The sequence below is a fragment of the Scylla paramamosain genome, chromosome 11, assembly GCF_035594125.1.
Source record: "Scylla paramamosain isolate STU-SP2022 chromosome 11, ASM3559412v1, whole genome shotgun sequence".
NCBI classification, from domain to species: Eukaryota; Metazoa; Arthropoda; class Malacostraca; order Decapoda; family Portunidae; genus Scylla; species Scylla paramamosain.
This window is the reverse complement of record NC_087161.1, coordinates 7,715,001-7,726,091: the sequence shown is the minus strand read 5'-3', so window position 1 is coordinate 7,726,091 and position 11,091 is coordinate 7,715,001. Positions and strand designations below refer to the sequence as shown.

General features: G+C 51.4%; 1 long non-coding RNA gene across 1 annotated transcript in view; it reads left to right on the top strand.

Moving 5' to 3' along the window:
* Positions 1-467: 467 nt before the first annotated feature.
* The window catches only part of LOC135104663 (uncharacterized), a 10,689-nt gene continuing 65 nt past the window's right edge, over positions 468-11,091 (top strand). Inside the window, exons 1-4 of the long non-coding RNA XR_010270475.1 lie at positions 468-642; positions 9,643-9,901; positions 10,204-10,356; positions 10,594-11,091. The exon at positions 10,594-11,091 is cut by the window's right edge and continues 65 nt beyond it. This is a non-coding gene — a long non-coding RNA (uncharacterized LOC135104663). The remainder of the gene's footprint in view (positions 643-9,642; positions 9,902-10,203; positions 10,357-10,593) is intronic.

Below are 11,091 nucleotides of genomic sequence, written 5' to 3'. Positions count from 1 at the left end.
GTTTGCCCGTTGTACTTCAATCCCTACTCCTTAAAATTCCGTTGTATGTAAGAATATCAAGGAAGCTGCAAGAAACAGCAGGCCCACGTATCATTCTTCATGAAAATTTCTTATACATACATATACTGTATACGTCCACCTATCACCTATCCATAAACTTTTCTCGTTTCCTTTCAACGCATCCCACTGACTCTCACCTAGCAGCCTATTAACCGTGTCTGTTCAGTTATCTGCCACTATTTGTGAACCAGTGTCTTTCTGTCTTCTATTTAGCCTGAACTTTATGGAGACTGAACCCCTTATTTATTGCCCTATCTTAATTACTAAACTAAGTTGTTGTTTTTTTGCCTATAATCATCTGTATTCTCTCTCTCTCTCTCTCTCTCTCTCTCTCTCTCTCTCTCTCTGTTATATAAATTTCGATAAGGAATTATACTGGTCATACGTACTTCAAATTATGTTGTGTTCTTTAACGTAAATTCGTTTCATTGTATTTTTTTCATATATTACGTTCCTGTAAACTGAGGAACAACCTCAGCAAGACATGTACGACATTTTAGGCAGCGGAGAAGCCATAAAATTGGGTGCTAACGGTTTGGAAGGTCACTTCCTGCACAGACCTCGCTCCGTTGCCACAGTCCAGTACGTATATTACTATAAAGACGTTATACGTAGTGCTTATTTTCTCTCTTAAATGTAATAGAACGTCAGATGTAATTATAAGCTTATACCCGTACTCAGAATTATTCTGTATACTTCTGGTCTCTTTATAGCAGAATGAACGTAGACTGGTTAGAGTCTGTGCAAAGAAGGATGAGCTAGGATGATCCAGGGACTAAAGCTACTTATTCTAGTTGGACAAGTTAAATCACCTTGAACTGCGTTTTCTGGAAAGGTGTAGGATGTGTGGTGATATGATAAAAAGTATTTAAATGGGTTAAATGTTCAATAGAAGAGATTGAAAGAAAAAAAAATATCAAGTTCTTTTAGACAGAGAACTAGTTAGAACTCGTATGAATGGGTATGTACTGGACAACATGCTGTTTAAAAAGAAACCAGGCAAAAAATTGTTCAACCAAGTTATAGACGAGTGGAACAAACTTAGCAAGAAAATGGTAATTGCATATACGTTAGATTACTTCAAAAGGCTGCATAAATTTAAGGATGATACCACAATATGACAAATATTTTGTGTTCAGGAGCTGTCTATACGGACCATCTGCAGTCTTCTTGTTTTCTAATGTTCTTAAAGTTTCTATAAAAGTTATAAGGCGTGAAGATTTTCTCCAAGTCGGTGTATTTGTTTGCCCAAAAGCTATTCATTTATCTGATCTGCGCTATAATTTGCTCCAAAAGATTGTTCTGCAATGTTTCTGCATACGAGTGACTACAGTGTGTGTGTGTGATTCACCTACGGTCGTCTGCTGGTCATCCAGCCAGCCGTTACCTTAAGGAAAGAGCTCAGAGCTCATAGTGACCGATCTTTGGGTAGGACTGAGACCACTTACACACCACACACCAGGACAGCGAGGTCACAACCCCTCGGGTTACATCCCGTACCTACTTGCTGCTAGGTGAACAGAAGCTACACATTAAGAGGCTCGCCCATTTGTCTCCCCGGCCCCGGGATTCGAACCCGGGCCTTCTTAGTTGTGAGCCGAGTGTGCTAACCACTACACTACGCGGTGTGTGTGTGTGTGTGTGTGTGTGTGTGTGTGACTGTTTTATTCACAGAACATGAGTCATCAAAGTAAGATTACCTTTATATACGTTACCTAATGTGAAATATAATATATTATTACAAGCCCCAACCCCCCCCAAAAAAAAATATATATCTTCAAGATATTAAGAGTGATAAACTGAAAAATGGAAACACCCCCGAAAAATTAACAGCGAGCTTGAAAATTGGAAACCTTATTATTTTCACATATTTTCTTTTCCAAAACATATACAACTTAAGTTCGAATATCTTATATCGGTAATTCAGAATTTAAACGCTATCGTAATATGAAATTAATTTCCACTTTGCCACAGTTTGTATAAGTTCAGTGTAAAGTCCCCTAAAGAATTTTGCATAATTCGTTGACATACATGCACAATCTGTTAGATATTATTCAAATAACAATGTTCCAGTTTGACTCCGTAATCGCCAAAAATATTTCCCACAGGAAAGCGACCTCGAAAAAAAAAAAGTTTATAATTAAAAAAAATGAAGCATTGTAACGGAGGTTATAAGACGTGTTTCAATGAGCGGCTGTGGTACATGTGCCTGTGGGCCGGAGGACTGTCGCTCAGGTCTATCGCAAGGCGGGCAGGAAGGAGCCCGACCACCGTGCGGCGGTGGGTGCGGCGCATGACAAATGACAAACTTCTATCAACTTACACGTTTTCCGGGAAGGTAGTCTTGCCTCCAGTGCAGTACCTCTAAGGAATATAAAATAAACAAATCAGTTACAAAGCTGAATAATCCACAAGATTTATGTTAATTATAACAACACGTGAATAACAGGTGAGTGTAGAATCTCTCTCTCTCTCTCTCTCTCTCTCTCTCTCTCTCTCTCTCTCTCAAATTTAAGTGCAGTGGGTCAGTCACTGTGACCACCAATATTTCATAATGTACAAAACAGGACCTATGCTGTCTTGATTCAATATTCTTAAAAACAGGAACTCTGTTGCTTAAATCATCCCAGACTCTGCAGTGCTGATATATAAAGTTTCCATCAGTCAACAGAGGATATTACTTCTTGAGCCAATAAATTAGCATAACTGAACGCACTTTTGCTTATTCTGTATTTAGTTTGTATATTTTATATTAAATGCACACTTGACGTTTCAATAAGGGGATATTTGACTGTTAAAAAATTTGTTAAAAAGAGTCCAGAATCAGTTTTATCTGTGAGAGCAGCTGTGAATGTTGCTGCTGGTGGCACTGTTCCGAGAGGCGCGGCTCCGATGTACTCCTGCAGCTTCGTAATTGCTGAGGGAATTCAACAGTTTTGACAAGGAGTATTGACGTGTTTCTTAAAGAGGAGGATCTTCTTTTCAAGCTGTGTGAAGCTCATTTCATTTATTGATTGATGACTGACAAATTTCTATCTCGTTCTTCCCGTAGTTTATATTGTTGCGCCCACCCCTCACTCCGAGCGGGCGTGTTATCCACACGGGCACAGGTCGAGAAACTAGAGCAGCGGGGCCTCAAATAAGTCACACTCTGAACGCCGGGACAAAGCACACACACACACACACACACACACACACACGAGGCCAGGGCACAAGGGGAAAAACACGGGCACTATTTCCTAGGTTTATTGACAAATCCTCCGCAAGTACACTGCTTTACAAGTTCGCAGGGGCACCACAAGTTTCCCAGGGTACGACAGGCACTCAACAGGGCACTCAACAAGCAGGGAAACACTTCCAAAGCAGGCAGGCACACGCTCGCTTCCTTTCGGGCCACGTGTCTCTGCTCTCTCTGCTTTCCCGCCTCTCCCAGTGCTGCCACCTCCAAGAGTGCTGCCACCCGCACCCATACCCTGGTGTAACACTATCACCCCCCTACAAGGCAGACGACCCGGCTGCCCTGACACACACATACACACAAGAAAATAGGTGGAAATAAATAAATGGAATACACAAAGAAAATGAATCCTCAGGAACATCACATAAGCCTCTCATCCACCCTGGTCTACGCCTCTGCCGCCGAGATCGCTATGGTGGTGGAGGCGTGGGCTGCAGCGAGTCACAGCGCCACCCAGGGGGTCTCTAGCCCCCAAGTTCAGGGTCAAGGTCACCACTGTCACTCGCCGCGCTGCCTGCTCCACGCTCATTCCCGTCTCCGGCAGCCCCTGCTACGTCCTCGTCGCTGCTGCTGGGGCTTACGTCCTCGTCTTCCCCGCCATGGCCCCAGGAGTAGCGGCCCGGACCGTGGTAACGCTACAGCCGGTCCACGTGGACAACAGACGGTCGCTTCCGTCCCCGGCGAATTCGATACGTGACGTCGGAGAGGACTGCTTCCACCGTGTATGGCCCCTCCCAGGGGCTCTGGAGCTTCGGCGTGAGCCTTCGCTTCCGGCGGGGGTTATACAGCCACACTCGGTCACCCACAGCGTACCTCACGTTCCTCATGCTGTGGTCATACGTCTCCTTCATGGCCTGGCCCGCCACCTTGAGCTTGCCTCGATCCCGTCGATGCACCTCCTCCAGGTGTTCCTGCAGTGCCGCTGCATACCCAGAGGTGACGGTGGGCAAGCTCATGTCAGGAGGCTGTCCTGTGGCCAGGTCCACTGGCAGCCTGAGCTCACGGCTAAACATGAGATGGGCTGGTGTGAAGTCCGTCGCCTCATGCACAGCGGACCTGTACGCCATCAGCAGCATAGCAAGCAGTTTGACGTCCCAGTCTCCTTGGTCTTACCCCGCAATACTTGGCCAGCTGTTGCGCAAGGGTCCGATTAAATCGCTCCACCATCCCGTCAGACTGTGGGTGGAGGGGCGTCGTCCGGGTCTTGCGCACTCCTAACAGCTCGCAATATTCACGGAACACTTGGGACTCAAACTCACGGCCTTGATCAGAGCGCAGTTCCGCGGGCACGCCGAAACGGGTAAAGAACTCGTTCACTAGAACACCCGCCACTGTCTCGGCCTCGTGGTTAGGGAGTGCATACGCCTCGGGCCACTTGGTGAAATAATCTATCACCACACAGATGTACCGGTTCTCCCGTGGCGTGAGAGGCAGCGGGCCGGCAATGTCCACAGCTACCAGCTCCATGGGCGCCCCCACGCTGTACACCTGTAACAGGGCGCGGTTTTTCCTGGTGGGGCCCTTCTTTGTACAACACACGTCACACGCTCTACACCACTCAGTCACGTCACTTCGCATCCCCACCCAGTAGAAGCGCTGACGGAGACGGCACAGCGTCTTTTTCTCGCCCAAGTGACCACTGGTAACGCCTGCATGTAACTCTTTTAACACCTCAGCGCGCTCGGGGCACTAACACCAACCACGCATCACTGCCCACTCCGCTCAAGGCCGCCCAACGCTTCACTAATACACCTCGTTCGTCCACCCGCAAAGTTTCCCACTGATCAACCAGGCACTTGCTGGCGGGGCTCTCTGGCGCCACAGCCTCCCAGCGGGGACGTCCACCGCCAGCCTCGAGCCACTGGATGATGGGAGCGAGGTCAGAGTCCTCACGCTGTGCCTTACGCCACTTGTCGTCCCCCTCTGCAGCGCTTGCCAGCACCTGCAGGCGGAGGCACACGGGGTCAGAGTCCTTCCGAGCACAGTGTGAGAAGCCAGCTTCACACGGGCTTCGACTCAGACTGTCAGCATTGCAGTGGACACGACCCGGGCGGTGAACGATGCGGTAGTTGTACTGCTCGAGGCGCCCTAACCACTTCGCAAGCTGACCCTCCGGCACCTTCAGCGTCTTCAACCACTGCAGGGCAGCGTGGTCGGTCCGGATGGTGAACTCAGCGCCGTATAGGTAAGGGTGGAAGTGCTCGAGACTCTCCACTACCGCTAGCAGTTCCTTCCTCGTCACGCAGTAGTTACGCTCAGGCCTACTGAACTTGGCACTGTAGTAGGCCACAACGTGCTCCGTCCCGTCCTTTACCTGTGACAGGACCGCCCCGATGCCCTCTGCACTGGCATCAGTGTCTAGCAGGTAGGGGAGCTTCGGGTCTGGGTACGGTAAGACCGGTGCCTCCACCAGGACCTTCTTCAGGCCGTCAAACGCGGCCTGTCACGCTTCGTCCCACACAAAGCACACCCCTTTTCTGGTGAGGCGGTGGAGAGGGGCTGCCACGCTGGCGAAGTCCTGCACGAAGCGACGGTAGTACGTGCACAGGCCCAAGAAGATCCTGACTTCTGCCACGTTGGTGGGGACGGGCCACTTCTCCACCACTGCCACCTTCTCCGGGTCGGTGCGCACGCCGTCCCGACTGACGACATGCCCCAGCACCTTTCAGCACCTCGTGCTGAAAGAGAGAGCACTTCTTGGGGCTGAGGTTGAGGTTGGCTTTCCTCAGCCGCTGCAGAACCTCCTCCAGCCGCTCCAGCTCCTCCTCGAAGGTGCTCCCGAAGACGATGACGCCATCGACGTACACGAGTGCTGTCTTCCACTGCACGCCGTCTAACACCCTCTCCATCAGACGCTCGAAACAACTAGGGGCGTTGCAGAGACCGAAGGGCATGACGTTGAACTGCCACAAGCCCTGACCGAAGGAGAAAGCAGTCTTGGGCTTGTCCTCCTCTGCCATCTCCACCTGGTGGTAACCCGACTTCAGGTCGAGTGTGGAGAACCACCTGGCCCCCACCAGCGCGTCCAGCGTGTCATCAATCCTCGGCAGGGGGTAAGAGTCCTTGGCAGTTACGTCATTCAGCGCCCGGTAGTCCACACAGAAGCGCTGCGTGCCGTCCTTCTCCTTAACCAGGACTACCGCTGATGACCACGGACTGTCCGACCGCTCAATCACTCCCTGCGCTGCCAGCTTGTTGACGGTGCGCTGCATCTCCTCCCGCCTGGCTCTTGATGGACGCACTACTTCCCGTGTTGATGCTGTGCTTCACCAACCCCGTGCGGCCCAGGTCCATGTCACCTTTGCTAAAGACGTCCGCGTACTGAGCCAGGGTGTGGCGCACCTTCTCCGTCTGCGCCTCCGTCAGGTTACCGGCACTCCGGTGAGCCAAATCCTCCAGGAAGTCGGGTAGCAGCCTCACAGCAGCCACCTCTGCTCTCCCCGACGTCTCCTCAGGGCGCTCCACTTCCTCACAAGTGCCCAGCTTGGCCCCAGCGGGCACCTTCCGAGCCTCATCGGAGAGGTTAGCTACCATCCTCACTAGCTTCCGTCCAAGGTCGACACAAGCCTTGCTCTGCGTCAGGTAGTCGAGTCCCAGCAGACATGGTTCGTCCAAGTCGGCGACGTACACCGGCAGCCGCTCCACAGCACTGCCCACGCCGATACGAACATCCACTGGGCCCTTGAGCTGTACACAGTGCCTCGTCACGCCACACAGCCTCTGTGGCGCGTCTGAGACTCGAGTGGCGGCCAGCATGTCAGGCCGCACCAAAGTCTTCTCAGCCCCGGTGTCCACTGTCAGGCGGCATGGGTTGCCGTCCACTGAGCCCTCCACCTGCATCGCGCTGGTTGTCCGGCGGCAGCTTACACAAGGCGCTGCCCGGGGACTGAGGACGGCTGGGGTTCGGCTCCCTTCTCCAGCCTGTCTGAGTTTCCCGCCTGCACCACTTCCTTAGGCTTGTGGCAGGCACTGGAGCAGTGGCCAGACTTGCCGCAGTCCTTGCAGCAAGGCTGAACGGCATCAGAACCCAGCCGGTCGAGAGAACGCGTCCTTCGTTCCCTCGGGCACTGACTGCGTCTGTGACCCTCCTCGCCACAGCCCCAACATGAGCCACGAAAACCACCGTCGACGGTGGCTTCTTCTCCACCTTCGCCTTCCGGCCTCAGAGGTCACGGCAGGGTTGGGCGGCCGCCCCTTGGCCGCTGGTCGTCTTCAGGAAGGCCTCAAATTCCAAGGCCCTCGCCAGCGCCACCTGCAGGTCCCCAGGGTGCGCCTGCTTGACGTAGATTTGCAGCTGCTGGTCGTCTAGGGCGTCAATGAAGGAATCTCGGGCCAGCACCACAATAATTTCTTCTGTGGCCGCGGAATACGACCATCTTACCAACGCCTCCACGTCCTGCGCCAACTGGGACAGCATCTCACCCCGCTCCCGAGTCCTCTTCTTCAGGCGAGCCCGGTACACCTCGGCCTGGTGGTGGTGCCCGAAGCGGCGCCGAAGGGCCTCTGCCACACTACCATAACAGGCGCGTTGGGCCGGCGGCAGTTGCCCCAAGACCTCCACAGCGGGGCCTCGCAGCGCTGTTGCCAACTGAAGCGCCTTCTCAGCCTCGCTCCAGCCCTGGGCAGAGGCTAGCATCTCGAACTGGGCGACGTAAGCCTCCCAGGCTACCTTCCCGTCGTACTCCGCCGGCTTGCGTTTCCCCAAACGCCGGGAACCCGAAGGACTGAGGGGTGGAGAACGCCCCAGCAGGTCCGCCATCTCGGCGGTTCACGCCAGAACACGTGGGGCCGCCTGTTCCTCCGCACGCGCTGTTGCACGCTGGCGCCACTGCTTCTCCATCCTCATCTCCTCCCTCAGGCCCTGGACCTCAGCTTCCATAGTCTGCACCTTGTCCAGCAGTTCATTCCTGACGCTGTCGCAACCCTGGTCGGTGTACTGCTGTGTTTCCGCCTTCAAGGACACGAGGCTGCTCTGTAGCACATCCTCAAGATGGCTGACCTGGTCGTCCGCCCGTTGAGCCTGCTCACGTGCCAGCTGATCGGTCCTTTCAGCCTGCTCACGTGCCAGCTGATCGGTTCTTTCAGCCTGCTCACGTGCCCTCTGAGCCTGTGCCTCACGGTCCACTGCCATTTCCTGCCTCATACCGGCCAACATGGCAGCAATCAAGTCCATCTGGCCCGGTTTAACTTCACTCGAGCCGCCCTCGGCCCCGTCATGGCGGCCATCTTGTGGCTCCATGATGACACACCGTCTCTCATTGCCCTCTGTTCCCCGGACTCGCACACCACTTGTTGCGCCCACCCCTCACTCCGGGCGGGTGTGTTATCCACACGGGCACAGGTCGAGAAACTAGAGCAGCGGGGCCTCAAATAAGTCACACTCTGAACGCCGGGACAACACACACACACACACACGAGGCCAGGGCACAAGGGAAAAAAAACACGGGCACTATTTCCTAGGTTTATTGACAAATCCTCCGCAAGTACACTGCTTTACAAGTTCACAGGGGCACGACAGGCACTCAACAGGGCACTCGACAGGCAGGGAAACACTTCCAAAGCAGGCAGGCACACGCTTGCTTCCTCTCGGGCCACATGTCTCCGTTCTCTCTGCTTTCCCGCCTCTCCCAGTGCTGCTACCTCCATCAGTTCTGCCACCCGCACCCATAACCCTGGTGTAACAATATCCTTTTCTGACATTTAGCCATGCTTTCATCGGCCACTTCTGAACCTGAGGATGCAAGCACAGAGAACGCTGGTTTTCACATGCGAGCAACCAGCGCCGATGGGCGCCAACCCACGCCAAGGTTTATACCATATGAACGAGGGTTAAGCGTGCACAGAGGAAGCTGGCTCGAGTGTGTCAGATCCGGAAATCAGCGCAGGTGAACACCGGTCGGCGCCGGTTGCTCGCGCGAGAAAACAGCGTTCTCTGTACATGCACCCTAAGGGTTGCTTGTACTTATTGTATTTACTTTACTGGTCACAATTCATAAGTACAAATACTTTTTGTACTTGTACAAGTACAAAAATTTCGCGTACTCTCCTATTCAGCAGGCGAAGCGCCAATCATGTTACGATCCAGTTATAGTCATCACTTAACTCTAGAAATTCACTGGTTTATTCATATTCTTCTTTCCCCTCTTTTTTTACTTAAATAATTGATGATTTTTCTCTGTTTACTAAAGAGGGTCTGTAACAGACCACCAGTAATGCCAAGAATTACAAATAATACTTTTTATAAATCATTACCTACCAAATGATAAATACCTTAATTCTCTCTCTCTCTCTCTCTCTCTCTCTCTCTCTCTCTCTCTCTCTCTCTCTCTCTCTCTCTCTTTAAGGTGAAGCCATGCAAAGCAAGTCGGGTCGGAACACACGGGCCGCCCTGTGCGCTGCCTTTTATTTGATGTTCGTCTCGGGGAAATGTGAAACGGCAGCATCAGAGGAGGAGGGCGAAAAGACCTTGCCTTTTCCCCGCGCCTCACTGGGCGCGGACACCGAACTGATGCTGGCGGCAAAGCACGTGGTGGCCCATCACCTGCAAGAGTGTCACCTCATTATAGCCGCCCCTCGCTCCTCTGTCTTGGCTCTGACTATTAGGTGTGCTACACCAAACCTTTATTGTAGTTAACTCTCTCTCTTAATAAGTAAAGACAAATTATGTTTTTAATAAAGTGTTATAGAATTTGTGATGTTTTCCCTTTCATTACACGATTTTCATTCTTGCCTTAAAAAAAGTGATCCTTCTATTATCTTTACATTTATGTGAATTCGAAATTCATTAAGTGATAAAGCATTCACATCACGTCAATTAGTAGTACGTATTTAGAATCCACTACCCGTGAGGAACCACGGAGATATAGTAAATATCGCGTGTGTGTGTGTCTGCGTGTGTTGAACAGAGTGTCAGGAGTGAACACTATGGTGACAACCGTGGTGGAACTGCACTCTGACGCGTCCTTCACAAAACACGTAGATATCTGGAGGAGCGGACAATTCCCCTGCCGCGCCCTGCTGCTTCACTGCACGGGGCAGAACACCAACCTGGCCATACAGTAGGTGCTGATAAAGATGCTCTCTCTCTCTCTCTCTCTCTCTCTCTCTCTCTCTCTCTCTCTCAGTAACCTCTGATCTTTATAGTATCTTGTGTAATCGGAAAGGGAGGGAGAAGAAGAACGAAAAGGGGTATGTTGATGATGATGATTATGATGAGCAGGAGGAGGGGGAAGAGGAGATGGAAATAAGAAAGAACAGGTAGATATTCATATCATGATTACCACAATTTGTACCAGGTTTCTGTTAGCGTCTAAAATATGGCAGCGGCCTGAGGTGCGCGTGGTTGTGATGAGCAGAGGGGAAGACGGTGATCACCTACTCAGCCACCACGTCCTGCGCAACACCCGCCATGTGCTGCACATCGAGCCTAACTACACCAGGCGCCGCAACGCCGCCCTGGGTACTGCCTCTGCACTTCACCACCAGAACCCACCAATTCACTGCAATTTAAAGCCTTTCCCAAATCTTGTCCACTGGGATGTCAGTTGTTCGTCTATTGCACGCCATTTGTACAAAACTTATCAAAGTATTCTTTTATTTAATTATGTTTATCATGCTTTCTATTACCATTCCTAGATTGAACTACTACGTTATTTAAGATGTATTGTTAACAATTTCCATTCTTCTTCTTGTAATTTGAAGATAAAAACTTCAGAAAATAAGGAAATCTGCAATAAAACAGTAGTTCTACACGTGGTAGTCCCTATATAAAACACACCTATCTACATCTACCT